Source organism: Balaenoptera musculus, chromosome X (genome assembly GCF_009873245.2).
Source record: "Balaenoptera musculus isolate JJ_BM4_2016_0621 chromosome X, mBalMus1.pri.v3, whole genome shotgun sequence".
NCBI lineage: Eukaryota > Metazoa > Chordata > Mammalia > Artiodactyla > Balaenopteridae > Balaenoptera > Balaenoptera musculus.
Genome location: NC_045806.1, coordinates 40,498,314 through 40,515,074, shown reverse-complemented (window position 1 = coordinate 40,515,074; position 16,761 = coordinate 40,498,314).

The window sequence follows — 16,761 nt, the reverse complement described above, 5'->3', positions numbered from 1 at the left end:
AGGTGTTGTGAGGTTAATGAGGATAGAAAGCAAATGTACTCATCTCCACCAGGGGAAGGTGTTCAAACTGGAAAAGTGAAAATATCTCCAAAGATCTTCTCCTCTAGTCTTTTTCATCACAGCAACGACTCCACCTCTGAAATCACTAGCTCTGGCATCCTGCTTTTTGTCCACAATTCCCTCTCCTGTCAGCCACTGGTTCAAATCCTCTCTATTTTCCAGCCTCATTGACCACTACCCCCACTTCCTTCTCAATTTTTCATATTCAGCTAAGAGACCCCAGACCATTATTTTTATTTTATTAATCAATTAATTTTTTTGGCTGCGTTGGGTTTTCGTTGCTGTGCACAGGCTTTTCTCTAATTGCAGCGAGCAGGGGCTACTCTTCGCTGTGGTGCACAGGCTTATTTTGGTGGCTTCTCTTGCTGCAGAGCATGGGCTCTAGGTGCGCGGGCTTCAGTAGTTGCAGCATGCAGCTCAGTACTTGCAGCAGGTGGGCCCTAGAGCATGTGGGCTTCAGTAGTTGCGGCACGTGGGCTCAGTAGTTGTGGCACATGGGCTATAGGGCGCACAGGCTTCAGTAGTTGTGACTCCCAGGCTTTAGAGTGCAGGCTCAGTAGTTGTGGCACACGGACTTAGTTGCTCTGTGGCATGTGGGATATCCTGGACCAGGGATTGAACCCGTGTCCCCTGCACTGACAGGCAGATTCTTAACCACTGCGCCACCAGGGAAGCCCCCAGACCATTATTTTTTTCTTAACACCTTTACTAGAGTATAATTGCTTTACAATGGTGTGTTAGTTTCTGCTTTATAACAAAGTCAATCAGCTATACATATACATATATCCCCATATCTCCTCCCTCTTGCGTCTCCCTCCCACCCTCCCTATCCCACCCCTCTAGGTGGTCACAAAGCACCAAGCTGATCTCCCTGTGCTATGCGGCTGCTTCCCACTAGCTATCTATTTTACATTTGGTAGTGTATATATGTCCATGCCACTCTCTCACTTCGTCCCAGCTTACCCTTCCCCATCCCCGTATCCTCAAGTCCATTCTCTATGTATGTGTCTTTATTCGTGTCCTGCCCCTAGGTTCTTCAGAACTTTTTTTTTTTACATTCCATATATATGTGTTAGCATACAGTATTTATTTTTCTCTTTCTGACTTACTTCACTCTGTATGACAGTCTCTAGGTCCATCCACCTCACTACAAATAACTCAATTGTGTTTCCTTTTATGGCTGAGTAATATTCCATTGTATATATGTGCCACATCTTCTTTAGCAATTCATCTGTCGACGGACACTTAGGTTGCTTCCATGTCCTGGTTGTTGTAAATAGAGCTGCAATGAACATTGTGGTACACGAATCTTTTTGAATTACGGTTTTCTCAGGGTATATGCCCAGTAGGGGGATTGCTGGGTTGTATGGGAGTTCTATTTTTAGTTTTGTGGGTTTTTTTTTAATTAATTAATTTATTTATTTATGGCTGTGTTGGGTCTTCATCTCTGTGCGAGGGCTTTCTGTAGTTGTGGCAAGCGGGGGCCACTCTTCATTGCGGTGCGCGGGCCTCTCACTATCGTGGCCTCTCGTTGCGGAGCACAGGCTCCAGACGCGCAGGCTCAGTAATTGTGGCTCACGGGCCCAGTTGCTCCGCGGCATGTGGGATCTTCCCAGACCAGGGCTCGAACCCGTGTCCCCTGCATTGGCAGGCAGACTCTCAACCACTGCGCCACCAGGGAAGCCCTGTGGGGGTTTTTTAAACATCTTTATTGGAGTATAATTCCTTTCAATGGTGTGTTAGTTTCTGCTTTATAACAAAGTGAATCAGCTATACATATACATAAATCACCATATCTCCTCCCTGTTGTGTCTCCCTCCCACCCTCTCTATCCCACCCTTCTAGCTGGTCACAAAGCACCGAGCTGATCTCCCTGTGCTATGCAACTGCTTCCCACGAGCTATCTATTTTACATTTGGTAGTATATATATGTCCATGCCACTCTCTCACTTCGTCCCAACTTACACTTCCCCCTCCCCATAAACTCAAGTCCATTCTCTAGTAGGTCTGCGTCTTTATTCCCGTCTTGCCCCTAGGTTCTTCATGACCTTTTTTTTTTTTTTTACTTTCCATATATATGTGTTAGCATATGGTATTTGTTTTTCTCTTTCTGACTTCCTCCACTCTGTATGACAGACTCTAGGTCCATCCACCTCACTACAAATAACTCAATTTCATTTCTTTTTAAGGCTGAGTAATATTCCATTGTATATATGTGCCACATCTTCTTTATCCATTCATCTGTCGATGGACACTTAGATTGCTTCCATGTCCTGGCTGTTGTAAGTAGAGCTGCAATGAACATTGTGGTACATGAATCTTTTTGAATTATGGTTTTCTCAGGGTATATGCCCAGTAGTGGGATTGCTGGGTCATATGGTACTTCTATTTTTAGTTATTTAAGGAACCTCCATACTGTTCTCCATAGTAGCTGTATCAATTTACATTCCCACCAACAGTGTATGAGGGTTCCCTTTTCTCCACACACTCTCCAGCATTTATTGTTTGTAGATTTTTTTGATGCTGGCCATTCTGACCAGTGTGAGATGGTATCGCATTGTACTTTTGATGTGCATTTCTCTAATGATTAGTGATGTTGAGCATTCTTTCATGTGTTTGTTGGCAGTCTGTATATCTTCTTTGGAAAAATGTCTAATTAGGTCTTCTGCCCATTTTCGGATTGGGTTGTTTGTTTTTTTGATATTGAGCTGCATGAGCTGCTTGTAAATTTTGGAGATTAAACCTTTGTCAGTTGCTTCATTTGCAAATATTTTCTCCCATTCTGAGGGTTATCTTTTCATCTTGTTTATGGTTTCCTTTGCTGTGCAAAAGCTGTTAAGTTTCATTAGGTCCTATTTGTATATTTTTATTTTTATTTCCATTTCTCTAGGAGGTGGGTCAAAAAGGATCTTGCTGTGATTTATGTCATAGAGTTTTCTGCCTATGTTTTCCTCCAAGAGTTTTATAGTGTCTGGCCTTACATTTAGGTCTTTAATCCATTTGGAGTTTATTTTTTGTATGGTGTTAGGGAGGGTGCTAATTTCATTCTTTTACATGTAGCTGTCCAGTTTTCCCAGCACCACTTGCTGAAGAGGCTGTCTCTTCTCCATTGTATATTCTTGCCTCCTTTATCAAAACTAAGGTGACCATATGTGTGTGGGTTTATCTCTGGGCTTTCTATCCTGTTCCATTGATCTATATTTCTGTTTTTGTGCCAGTACCATACTGTCTTTATTACTATAGCTTTGTAGTATAGTCTGAAGTCTGGGAGCCTGATTCCTCCAGCTCCGTTTTTCTTTCTCAAGGTTGCTTTGGCTATTCGGCATCTTTTGTGTTTCCATACAAATTGTGAATTTTTTTGTTCTAGTTCTGTGAAAAATGCCAGTGGTAGTTTGATAGGGATTGCATTGAATCTGTAGATTGCTTTGGGTAGTAGAGTCATTTTCACAATGTTGATTCTTCCAATCCAAGAACATGGTATATCTCTCCATCTGTTTGTTTAATCTTTAATTTCTTTAATTAGTGTCTTATATTTTTCTGCATACAGGTCTTTTGTCTCCTTAGGTAGGTTTATTCCTAGGTATTTTATTCTTTTTGTTGCAATGGTAAATGGGAGTGTTTCCTTAATTTCTCTTTCAGATTTTTCATCATTAGTGTATAGTGTATAGTGTATAGGAATGCAAGAGATTTCTGTGCATTAATTTTGTATCCTGCTACTTTACCAGATTCATTGATTAGCTCTAGTAGTTTTCTGGTAGCGTCTTTAGGATTCTGTACATATAGTATCATGTCATCTGCAAACAGTGACAGCTTTACTTCTTTTCCGATTTGGATTCCTTTTATTTCTTTTTCTTCTCTGATTGCTGTGGCTAAAACTTCCAAAACAATGTTGAATAATAGTGGTGAGAGTGGACAACCTTGTCTTGTTCCTGATCTTAGAGGAAATGGTTTCAGTTTTTCACCATTGAGAATGATGTTGGCTGTGGGTTTGTCATATATGGCCTTTATTATGTTGAGGTAAGTTCCCTCTATGCCTACTTTCTGGAGGGTTTTTATAATAAATGGGTGTTGAATTTTGTCAAAAGCTTTTTCTGCATCTATTGAGATGATCATATGGTTTTTCTCCTTCGATTCGTTAATATGGTGTATCACATTGCTTGCTTTGCGTATATTGAAGAATCCTTGCATTCCTGGAATAAATCCCACTTCATCATGGTGTATGATCCTTTTAATGTGCTGTTGGATTCTGTTTGCTAGTATTTTGTTGAGGATTTTTGCAGCTATGTTCATCAGAGATTTTGGCCTGTAGTTATCTTTCTTTGTGACATCTTTCTTTGGTTTTGGTGTCAGGGTGATGGTGACCTCGTAGAATGAGTTTGAGAGTGTTCTTCCCTATGCTATATTTTGGAAGAGTTTGAGAAGGATAGGTGTTAGCTCTTCTCTCAATGTTTGAGAGAATTTTCCCGAGAAGCCATCTGGTCCTGGGCTTTTGTTTGTTGGAAGATTTTTTTTTTTTTTTTTTTTTTTTAAAAGGAAGCAAGTTTTGGGTTTTTATTTATTTATTTATTTTTTATTTATTTTTATGGCTGTGTTGGCTCTTCATTTCTGTGTGAGGGCTTTCTCTAGTTGTGGCAAGCGGGGGCCACTCTTCATCGCGGTGTGCGGGCCTCTCACTATCGCGGCCCCTCTTGTTGCGGAGCACAGGCTCCAGACGCACAGGCTCAGCAACTGTGGCTCGCGGGCCCAGTCGCTCCGCGGCATGTGGGATCCTCCCAGACCAGGGCTCGAACCCATGTCTCCTGCATTGGCAGGCAGACTCCCAACCACTGCGCCACCAGGGAAGCCCTGTTGGAAGATTTTTAATCACAGTCTCAATTTCAGTGCTTGTGATTGGTCTGTTTATATTTTCTCTTTCTTCCTGGTTCAGTCTTGGAAGATTGTGCTTTTCTAAGAATTTGTCCATTTCTTCCAGGTTGTCCATTTTATTGGCATATAGTTGCTTGTAGTAATCTCTCATGAGCCTTTGTATTTCTGCAGTGTCAGTTGTTACTTCTCCTTTTTCTTTTCTAATTTTATTGATTTGAGTCTTCTCCCTTTTTTTCTTAATGAGTCTGGCTAATGTTTTCTCAATTTTGTTTATCTTCTCAAAGAACCAGCTTTTAGTTTTATTGATGTTTGCTATTGTTTTCTTCATTTCTTTTTCATTTATTTCTGATCTGATCTTTATGATTTCTTTCCTTCTGCTAACTTTGGGGTTTTTTTGTTCTTCTTTCTCTAATTGCTTTAGGTGTAAGGTTAGGTTGTTTATTTGAGATGTTTCTTGTTTCTTCAGATAGGATTGTATTGCTATACACTTCCCTCTTAGAAATGCTTTTGCTGCACCCCGTAGGTTTTGGGTGATCGTGTTTTCATTGTTATTTGTTTCTAGATATTTTTTGATGTCCCCTTTGATTTCTTCAGTGATCTCTTGGTTATTAAGTAGTGTATTGTTTAGCCTCCATGTTTTTGTATTTTTTACAGAATTTTTCCTGTAATCGATATCTAGTCTCATAGCGTTGTGGTTGGAAAAGATACTTGATATGATTTCAATTTTCTTAAATTTACCAAGGCTTGATTTGTGACCCAAGATATGATCTATCGTGGAGAATATTCCATGAGCACTTGAGATGAAAGTGTATTCTGTTGTTTTTGGATGGAATGTCTTATAAATATCAATTAAGTCCATCTTCTTTAATGTATCATTTAAAGCTTGTGTTTCCTTATTTATTTTCATTTTGGATGATCTGTCCATTGGTGAAAGTGGGGTGTTAAAGTCCCCTACTATGATTGTGTTACTGTTGATTTCCCCTTTTATGGCTGTTAGCATTTGCCTTATGTATCGAGGTGCTCCTATGTTGGATGCATAAATATTTACAATTGTTATATCTTTTTCTTGGATTGATCCCTTGATCATTATGTACTGTCCTTCTTTGTCTCTTGTACTAGTCTTTATGTTAAGGTCTATTTTGTCTGATATGAGAATTGCTACTCCAGCTTTCTTTTGATTTCCATTTGCATCGAGTATCTTTTTCCATCCCCTCACTTTCAGTCTGTATGTGTCCCTAGGTCTGAAGTGGGTCTCTTGTAGACAGCATATATATGGGTCTTGTTTTTGTATCCATTCAGCCAGTCTATATCTTTTAGTTGGAACTTTTAATCCATTTACATTTAAGGTAATTATCGATATGTATGTTCCTATTACCATTTTCTTAATTGTTTTGGGTTTGTTATTGTAGGTCCTTTCCTTCTCTTCTGTTTCCTGACTAGAGAAGTTCCTTTAGCATTTGTTGTAAAGCTGGTTTGGTGGTGCTGAATTCTCTTACCTTTTGCTTGTCTGTAAACGTTTTAATTTCTCCATCGAATCTGAATGAGATCCTTGCTGGGTAGACTAATCTTGGTTGTAGGTTTTTCCCTTTGATAACTTTAAATATGTCCTGCCACACACTTCTGGGTGCAGAGTTTCTGCTGAAAGATCAGCTGTTAACTTTATGGGGATTCCCTTGTATGTTATTTGTTGTTTTTCCCTTGCTGCTTTTAATATTTTTTCTTTGTATTTAATTCTTGATAGTTTGATTAGTATGTGTCGTCACATGTTTCTCCTTGGATTTATCCTGTATGGGACTCTCTGCGCTTCCTGGACTTCATTAACTATTTCCTTTCCCATATTAGGGAAGTTTTCAACTATAATCTCTTCAAATATTTTCTCAGTCCCTTTCTTTTTCTCTTCTTCTGTGGGACCCCTATAATTTGAATGTTGGTTTGTTTAATGTTGTCCCAGAGGTCTCTGTGAGTGTCCTCAATTCTTTTCATTGTTTTTTCTTTATTCTGCTCTGCAGTAGTTATTTCCACTATTTTATCTTCCAGGTCACTTATCCGTTCTTCTGCCTCAGTTATTCTACTATTGATTCCCTCTAGAGAATTTGTAATTTCATTTATTGTGTTGTTCATCATTGTTTGTTTGCTCTTTAGTTCTTCTAGGTCCTTGTTAAACGTTTCTTGTATTTTCTACATTCTATTTCCAAGATTTTGGATCATCTTTACTATCATTACTCTGAATTCTTTCTCAGGTAGACTGCCTATTTCCTCTTCATTTGTTTGGTCTGGTGGGTTTTTACTTTGCTCCTTCATCTGCTGTGTGTTTCTCTGTCTTCTCATTTTGCTTAACTTCCTGTGTTTGGGGTCTCCTTTTTGCAGGCTGCAGACTCGTAGTTCCCATTGTTCTTGGTGTCTGTCCCCAGTGGCTAAGGTTGGTTCAGTGGGTTGTGTAGGGTTCCTGGTGGAGGGGACTAGTGCCTGTGTTCTGGTGGGTGAGTCTGGATCTTGTCTTTCTGGTGGGCAGGACCATGTCCGGTGGTGTGTTTTGGGGTGTCTGTGACCTTATTATGATTTTAGGCAGCCTCTCTGCTAATGGGTGGGGTTGTGTTCCTGTCTTGTGTTCCTGTCTTGCTAGTTGTTTGGCATAGGGTGTCCAGCACTGTAGCTTGCTGGCTGTTGAGTGGAGCTGGGTCTTAGCGTTGAGATGGAGATCTCTGGGAAAGCTTTCGCCGTTTGATATTATGTGGAGCTGGGAGGTCTCTGGTGGACCAGTGTCCTGAATTCTGCTCTCCCACTTCAGAGGCACAGGCCTGACACCTGGATGGAGCACCAAGACCCTGTCATCCACACGGCTCAGAAGAAAAGGGAGGGAGAAAGAAAGGAAGGAAGGAAAGAAGGAAGAAAGAAAGAAGGAAAGAAAGAAAATAAAAAGAAATAGTTATTAAAATAAAAAATTTTAAAAATTATTAAAAATAAAAAAATTAAAAAGTAATTAAAAAGAAAAAAGAATGAAAGAAGAGAACAACCAAACCAAAAAACAAATCCACCAATGATAACAAGTGCTAAAAAGTATACTTAAAATAACCCCCAAAAAAATGGACAGACAGAACCCTAGGACAAATGGTAAAACCAATGCCATATAGACAAAATCACACAAAGAAGCATACACATACACCCTCACAAAAAGAGAAGAAGGAAAAATATATATATATATCTATACATAAAAAATAAGGAAGAGATCCACCAAATCAATAAACAAATCTACCAATGATAATAAACTCTAAATACTAAACCGAGATAAACATAAAGCCAGAAACTAGTCAGTTGCATACAGCAAACCCCAAGTCTACAGTTGCTCCCAAACTCCACTGCCTCAATGTTGGGATGATTCATTGTCTATTCAGGTATTCCACAGATGCAGGGTACATCACGTTGATTGTGGAGATTTAATCCACTGCTCCTGAGGCTGCTGGGAGAAATTTCCCTTTCTCTTCTTTGTTCGCACAGCCCCTGGGGTTCAGCTTTGGATTTGGCCCCGCCTCTGCATGTAGGCCGCCTGAGGGCGTCTGTTCTTCACTCAGACAGGACGGGGTTAATGTAGCAGCTGATTCGGAGGCTCTGGCTCACTCAGGCCGGGCGGAGGGAGGGGTACGGATGCGGGGCGAGCTTGGGGCGGCAGAGGCTGACATGACATTGCAGCAGCCCGAGGCGCGCCATGCGTTCTCCCGGGGAAGTTGTCCCTGGATCACGGGACGCTGGCAGTGGCGGACTGCACAGGGTCCCGGGAGGGGCGGTGTGGAGAGTGACCTGTGCTCGCACACAGGCTTCTTGGTGGCTGCAGCAGCAGCCTTAGCGTCCCATGCCCGTCTCTGGGGTCCGCGCTGATAGCCGAGGCTCACGCCCGTCTCTGGAGCTCCTTTAAGCAGCGCTCTGAATCCCCTCTCTTCGCGCACCAGGAAACAAAGAGGGAAGAAAAAGTCTCTTGCCTCTTCGGCAGATCCAGACTTTTTCCCGGGCTCCCTCCCGGCTAGCTGTGGCGCACTAGCCCCTTCAGGCTGTGTTCATGCAGCCAACCCCAGTCCTCTCCCTCGGATCTGACCTCCGAAATCCGAGCCTCAGCTCCCAGCCCCAACCCATCCCGGCGGGTGAGCAGACAAGCCTCTCAGGCTGGTGAGTGCTGGTCGGCGCCGAGCCTCTGTGCGGGAATCTCTCCGCTTTGCCCTCCGCACCCCTGTGGCTGCACTCTCCTCCGTGGCTCCGAAGCCTCCCCCCTCTGCCACCCGCAGTCTCCGCCCGCGAAGGGGCTTCCTAGTGTGTGGAAACCTTTCCTCCTTCTCAGTTCCCTCCCACTGGTGCAGGTCCCATCCCTATTCTTTGTCTCTGTTTTTTCTTTTTTCTTTTACCCTACCCAGGTACGTGGGGGAGTTTCTTGCCTTTTGGGAGGTCTGAGGTCTTCTGCCAGCGTTCAGTAGGTGTTTTGTAGGAGTTGTTCCACATGTAGATGTATTGCTGATGTATTTGTGGGGAGGAAGGTGATCTCCACGTCTTACTCCTCCACCATCTTGAAGGTCTCCCCCATGCTCCAGACCTTTATTTTTAGTAATGCTCCTACCAATAACCTGAGCTCCCTGACCCTCTGTCTTTTTATTACTCATTTAGCAACATCCCCCAAACCCTGCTTTTGGCTTTCTCTGTGCCTGCCAACACTGTTGCAAAAAGTTTCCCCAAAGGACAGATTGGCATCAAGATAAAGTCATAAGCATCAACCTAAATGGTCCCTGAAATCCTGTGCTTTTCTTTCTTTTTTTAATTAATTAATTAATTTATTTATTTATTTTTGGCCTCATTGGGTCTTCATTGCTGCGCGGGGGCTTTCTCTAGTTGTGGCAAGGGGGGGGCTACTCTTCATTGCGGTGCGAGGGCTTCTCATTGCGGTGGCTTCTCTTTGTTGTGGAGCACAGGCTCTTGGCATGTGGGCTTCAGTAGTTGTGGCACGCAGGCTCAGTAGTTGTGGCTCTCAGGCTCTAGAGCACAGGCTCAGTAGTTGTGGCACATGGCCTTAGTGGATCCGCAGCATGTGGGATCTTCCTAGACCAGGGATCAAACCCACGTCCCCTGCATTTGCAGGCAGATTCTTAACCACTGCACCACCAGGGAAGTCCCAGTCCTGTGCTTTTCATGTCAGTTCCCAGTCTCAAGTTCAATTGTGACTATTTCAAACCTTTTCTCTGAGGAGAGGTCTACTCTGTTATCCCTCTTTGCCCTCCACCCCCCTCCCCATTCTCAACAGGTGACCTTACCTCTTACTTCATAGAGAAAATGAAATGGTTGGAGAATCTCACTTGTCCACTATCAGATCCATATATCCACTTACTTCTGTACCCATCTTCTCCTTTGCAAGGATATTATTTTCCAATATTAATCTATAACTTTTTCCTTCCTTATGTTTTCACTTTTCCCTTCTCTCCTTTTTTAAGCAAGTAAGTGACTCTGTGCTCACCTGTAGGGAGGGATGTGGCTGGGCAGAATGCAGGAGGTCGTTGGTGTTTCTTTCCAAAAGCCTGAACTCCAGTACTGGAGAGTGTGGTAGATAGGTTTCTAAAATAACCACAAAGTTTTCCCCTCCTCTCTCCATGTCCTTTGGTAGTGCCTTCCCACACTGACTCTAGGATGGCCTTGTGACTTGCATTGGCCAATGGGACAGTAGCAAACATGAAACAAGCAGAGGCTTGAAAAATGCTTCCACTTTGGGGGTTGCCCTCTTGCCACTCTTGGGAACCCTGAGATCACCGTGTGAAGAAGCCTGGGTAGCTGCACGGATCAGAGAGTAAGCCATCCCAGCTGAGGCCCCCAGACCAACCGGCATGCCAACCACCCGACAGGTGAGGGAGGTTATCTTAGATCAGTGCTTCTCAAACTTTATACGTAAACCACCTGGGGATCTTGCCAAAATGCCAAAACTGATTCATTAGGCCTAGGGTGGGGCTAGAGAGTCTACATTTCTAATAAGCTCCTGGGTACTGCTGGTCTGAGAAGCATGCTTTGAAAAGATGTGACACTGTCCAGCCCCATTCAAGTTGACCCAAACCAGGAGAATCACCAAGCTGACCCACAGAGTTGTGAGAAATAACAGCTGTGGATTTTAAGGTACTAAGTTTTAGGGGGTTGTTACACAGCAAAAACTAGCTGATACAGAGAAGGTGTGAGGGCTTAGATAAAATATCTTGGAGAAGCAGAGGAAGGAGCAGCGCTCCACGGGCCCCTCCTCTAGGCCGGGGGTGGGGGAAGGGAGAGAGAAAAGTCTATGCCCCCAGAGCAGAGAGTACCTGAGCTCTTCTTCCTGGCCATGCATCAGGGAAGAGCAGTACTCAAGGAGGAGTGGCTGCATGGTTCATCTTGACAGAGATGATCAGAGGCACTGTCCCAAACCTTCCTGGGTCCCAGGCACAGCTGGGAGGCAGCAGAAGGGTCACAGAGACAGTGATGGCGACATCTCAGGGGCAACCATGTGAACCGAAACCCAGTGATCCTAAGACCCCAGATTAACTGTACAGCCCTAAGAGTAGAGAAACACTAGGAATCATCAAGGTCACTTGTCTGTCACCCCAACAGTCAATTAACAAACCCATAAAGTTGTTTTCTACAAAGTGACTTCTATCACACCTAAGTTAGTGAACCTGCCACCCCTTTTTTCTTCTTTCTGGTATAATAGAGTAGGCCCATCAATCAACACTTCTCCCTCCTGTTAATTCAACCACACTCTCTCAACCAGATTATTCTCACCAATGTGAGAATTCAACATAGTTAAATGTCTCTCTTTTTCTTTTTAAAGTCCCATTGATTCACAGCTTCATGTAGCACAGCTGCTCTAACACATTCAACACCTTTATGGGGATCAGAAGGTGCCCCCTCCACACAGAGGAATTGCAGAAAGGAGGACTGATCACAGTGAAAAAAGCACCCCTGCCTTCAGGCCACAGCCCCAGGCCCAAGTTGACAGCTGGATGCAGAGCCTGACTGGATTCCAGCCTGCACTTGCATCCTCCTGCCCGGCATCCTCGCCACACCCTCGTCCTGCTGTCACCAGTTCCTCTGCCCGCTCCTCACAGCCCAGCTTCTCGGTGGAGTTGTCTATACTTGTTCCCTCCCTGCTGTCATTTCCTCCTCATTCTCAGCACGGTCCAGTCTGGATTCCGACCCCATATTGCTACCTAAACAGCTCTTTCTAAGTTTAATAATAGCTTCTGTGTTAGTGAATCCAGAGGACATTTTCAATGTGTCGCCTATTTGACCTTGCAGTAGCATTTACACTGTTGACAGCTCCCGCCTACAAACTCTCTTCTTTCAACTTTGGCAACATGCCCTTTGCTCAGCTCTCCTCCCGTTTCATAGCTGCACCTTCACAGCACAGTGCTTGGGAGACTGGGCTCTGTAAAACAGTGACCCTAATAGTACCTACCCTGTAGGGTTATTGTAAGAATTAAATCTTTTAATACAGATAGCTAGCTAGCTAGATATAAATAGAACCCCAGTGCATGACGTGGAGTAAGATTCAAGTATTATGTTACTGTCGTTGTTGTGAGAAGCTCACCCTCCTCTGCCTGGTCATTCAATGTTAGAATGTTTAGAATTCCTTCAGGCTCAGCCCTAGGCCCTTTTTCTTCTCTGGTTTCTTCAATAACCCCAGATCGACATTTCTGGCCCAGATTCCTCCTTGGAGCTCCAGACCTAGAAATCTAGTTGCCTACTTGACAATCCCTCTTGGTCATCTCAAGTTTAATATGTGAATGGGAAAACCATCTATTTTATTATGCAGTCAGAAATGTAGGAGTTGGTCTTGGCACCTCCCTCTTTCTCAGCCCCACCTTCTTCAATCCAATCCATCACCAAGGCAGGCTTAACCACTGGGCCGCCAGGGAAGTCCCCTCTCCTCTGATTTTGAATCAGTGATTTATTCCAGTCCTGTCACTCCTGGGCTTGGAGCCTGTCATGGCTTCCAATGGGCCTTTGGATAAAGACTCAAATCATTAAAGCTTGTAAATTGTGTGGTTAGGGGTGTTGGATGCCAGAGCTTATCATGGTGTCAAGCACATAGGTGACTGCTGCAGGAAGCGCTTTTGCATTTGGTCTTTGAAAGCAAACCACTGACTATTTTTATTGAGGGAGTAAGTAATATTAGCAGAAATGACTTTCCAAAAATAGTCTTGCTGGAGTCCAGTGGATTGAGATGGAGGCAAGAAGATGTACTGGGAGGGAAGGGGAGGAGGATTTGAAGTAGATGGCAGTAGGAAAGGAAAGGATGGAGAGAGCCTGGGAAAGCAGAATCTGCAGGCCTGGCTGAGGACAAATGAGGCCAATGGTTGAGGTGGGAAAAAGAAAAAAATGATTCCTTTTGATTCATTTATTCTGCTACCTTTTCTCTTTTTCATGAGGTTTCAAACATTTTCAACAGGAGTGCTAAAATCACATCTTTAATCCTTTAAAAACCCTGGACTGGAGACCAAACTTCCTCAAAAATGGCTGGAACTTTCCTTTGTATTTTTTTCATGTCTTGATATTTATTCAAAAATATTTACCAAATGCAATCATGTACCTGGGGTTGTGCTGGGCTGAGGAGATAGATGGTGATGAAAACAGCCCCTGTCTCTCCTCTCTTGGCCTTTCCAGCCTAGGAGAGGAGACCAGCTTTAACCAAATAAATCCCCCAGTGTGTAAATAACTCCAAATTGAGCCAAGTGCTATGAAGGAGAGGAACACAGTTCTGTGAGAGTGTATAACAAAAATGCCTGCCTTAGACTGTGTGTGTATGTGTGTGTGTGTGTGTGTGTGTGTGTGTGTGTAGTAAAGGCTTCCCAGAAGGGACACTCGAGCTGAGATCTGAAGATGGAGAAGAACCCAATTAAATGAGGTGGCAATGGAGTAGCAGAAGAGAACCTGGCCAGTTCAAAAAACTTAGACCATTTTGCTATTCTCACAAATTTGTTTTTCCATATAAATTTTAGGGTCAACTTGTCTAGGTCCAGAATAAAACTTATTGGTATTTTTATTGAGAGTGTGGTAAATTTTTAAAATAACTTAGGGAGGAGAATTGTCTTTATGATATTGACTTGTCCTATCCAAGATAAAGGAATGTCTTTCCATTTGCTCAAGACTACTTTTGTGTCATTCAGGAGTGTTTTAAGGTTTTCATTGTATAGATTAGCATATTCCTTGTTCAACTTATTCTCAGGTATTTTATCTTCTTTGTTGCTATTGTAAATGGATTTTTCTCTAAGATTACATTTGCTAACAGGTTATTGTGTACATGAAGCAGCTGATTCCTTTATGTTAATTTTATATCCTGCTAACTTACTGAATTCTTTCATTGTTTGAGTCAGTTTTTATTATTGACTCTGTAGGGGCCTCCAGGTTTACTATCATGTCATCTGCAAATAGAAATAGCTTTATTTCTGTTTTTCAAACTCTTATGCCTCTAATTAATTTCTCTTGTCTAATTCTATTGGCTAATTCCTTCACTTTAGTGTTAAATAGTCGTGGAGATAATGGGTATCCTTACCTTGTTCCTGATCTTAACAGAAATTCCTAAGATGCTGGGAAGTATGTAAAGGAAGTATCCATAAATTTCTATTTTCTTGAGTGTTTTTAAAATTAGGAAATAAAGTTAAATTCTGTCAAAGGCTTTTTTCACATCAGTGGAGATAATCAAATAATTTTTCTTCTCAGATGTGTTAATATGTTATATTAATGCATTTCATAATATTGAACCAACCTTTCATTTCAGGATTAAATCCCAGTTAGACATGGAGTATTACTTACTAATGTCATGTTGGATCATGTTTGCTTATTTTTTATTTAGTGTTTTTGCACCAATATTCGTAAAAGTGATTTATTTTGTGATTTTTTATGCTGTCTTTATAAGGTTTAGGTATCAAGATTATACTTGCTTCATTAAAATAAAGTAAAGGTTCTCCTTCATTTTCCATGCTATGGAATAATTTATGTACTATTTGAACAATCTTGTCTATGGATGTTTGGCAAAATTCTCCTGTGAAACCATCTGGGCCAACTGCTTTTTTGTGGAAGAGTTCTTTTATAACTTTAAAGAAATTGATATGTTTACGCTTTGTCTCTCTAAAGGGGTCAATTTTAGCAACTGTATTTTCCTAAAAACTTATCTATTTCATCTGTTTTCAAATTTATTTGCATAGAGGTCTATGAAAGTCCTCATGATTAAAAAAAATTTCTTCTATTTCAATGATTATTTCCCTCATGTCATTTCTAACTTTGTATATGTCTGCCACCCTTTTTTTTTTTCTTGGAACACTAGAGAAATTTCTGTTAAGATCAGGAACAAGGTAAGGATACCCATTATCTCCACAAATATTTAACATTAAACTGGAACTATTAGTACAATAGTGGTTTGTCTATTTTACTAATTTATTCAAGAAAAACAGGCTTTTGATTTACTAATTAGAAGTAAAAATATAGTTTTTCTATTTTTTAATCTCATTAATTTCTGCTTTTATCTTTATTCTTTCCTCCCTGTGCTTTTACTTTGTTTACTTTGTTGCTCTTTTTCTAGTGTTTTGAGTTGGGAATTTATATATGTGTGTGTATATATATATGTATATATATTCTTTTTTTTTTTTTTTTTTTTTGGCCACACGGCATGTGGGATCTTAGTTCTGTGACCAGGGATTGGACCCGCACACTCTGCACTGGAAGTGTGGAGTCTTAACCACTGGACCACCAGGTAAGTCCCCGAGTTGGGAATTTAATTCATACATTTTCATGTTTTCATTTTTTCATGTTATTAGTATGGGTATTATTCATTTGTTGTTATTTATTGACATTGTTTAAGGGTATGGCGTTTCATCCAATCATTTAAAAAATTATATCCAATAATTTCTGATATGTAGTGTTTTTATTAGCATTATTTTAAAATTAATTCTATTATTTCATTTTTTAATTTCCCTTCCTCTCAAGAATTATTTAATAGAACATTTAAAAATTTCCAGGTAGAATTTCTGGTTAGCAAAGCCAGAGAATCATAAAATTTACATGAAACCATAAAAGACCCAGAATTGCCAAAGCAATCTTGAGGAAAAAGAACAAAGCAGGAGGCATAACCCTCCCAGACTTCAGACAATACTACAAAGCTACAGTAATCAAAACAGTGTGGTATTGGCACAAAAACATATGGATCAATGGAACAGAATAAAGAGCCCAGGAAAATACCCATACACATACAATCAATTAATCTTTGACAAAGGAGGCAAGAATATAAAATGGGAAAAAGTCTCTTCAGCAAGTGGTGCTGGGAAGGTTGGACAGCTGCATATAAATCAATGAAGTTAGAACACACCCTCACACCATGCACAAAAATAAACTCAAAATGGCTTAAAGACTTAAACATAAGATATGACACCATAAAACTCCTAGAAGAGATCATAGGTAAAATATTCTCAGACATAAATCGTACCAATGTTTTCTTAGGTCAGTCTCCCAAGGCACTAGAAATAAAACAAAAATAAGCAAATGGGACCTAATCAAACTTACACGCTTTTGCACAGTAAAGGAAACCATAAACAAAATGAAAAGACAACCTACGAAATGGGAGAAAATATTGGGAAACAATGCAACCGACAAGAGCTTAATTTCCAAAATATACAATCAGCTCATACAACTCAATAATAAAAAACCAAACAACCCAATCAAAAAATGGGCAGAAGACCTAAATAGACATTTTTCCAAAGAAGACATACAGATGGCCAATAGGCACATGAAAAGATGCTCAACATCGCTAATTATTGGAGAAATGCAAATCAAAACTATAATGAGGTACCA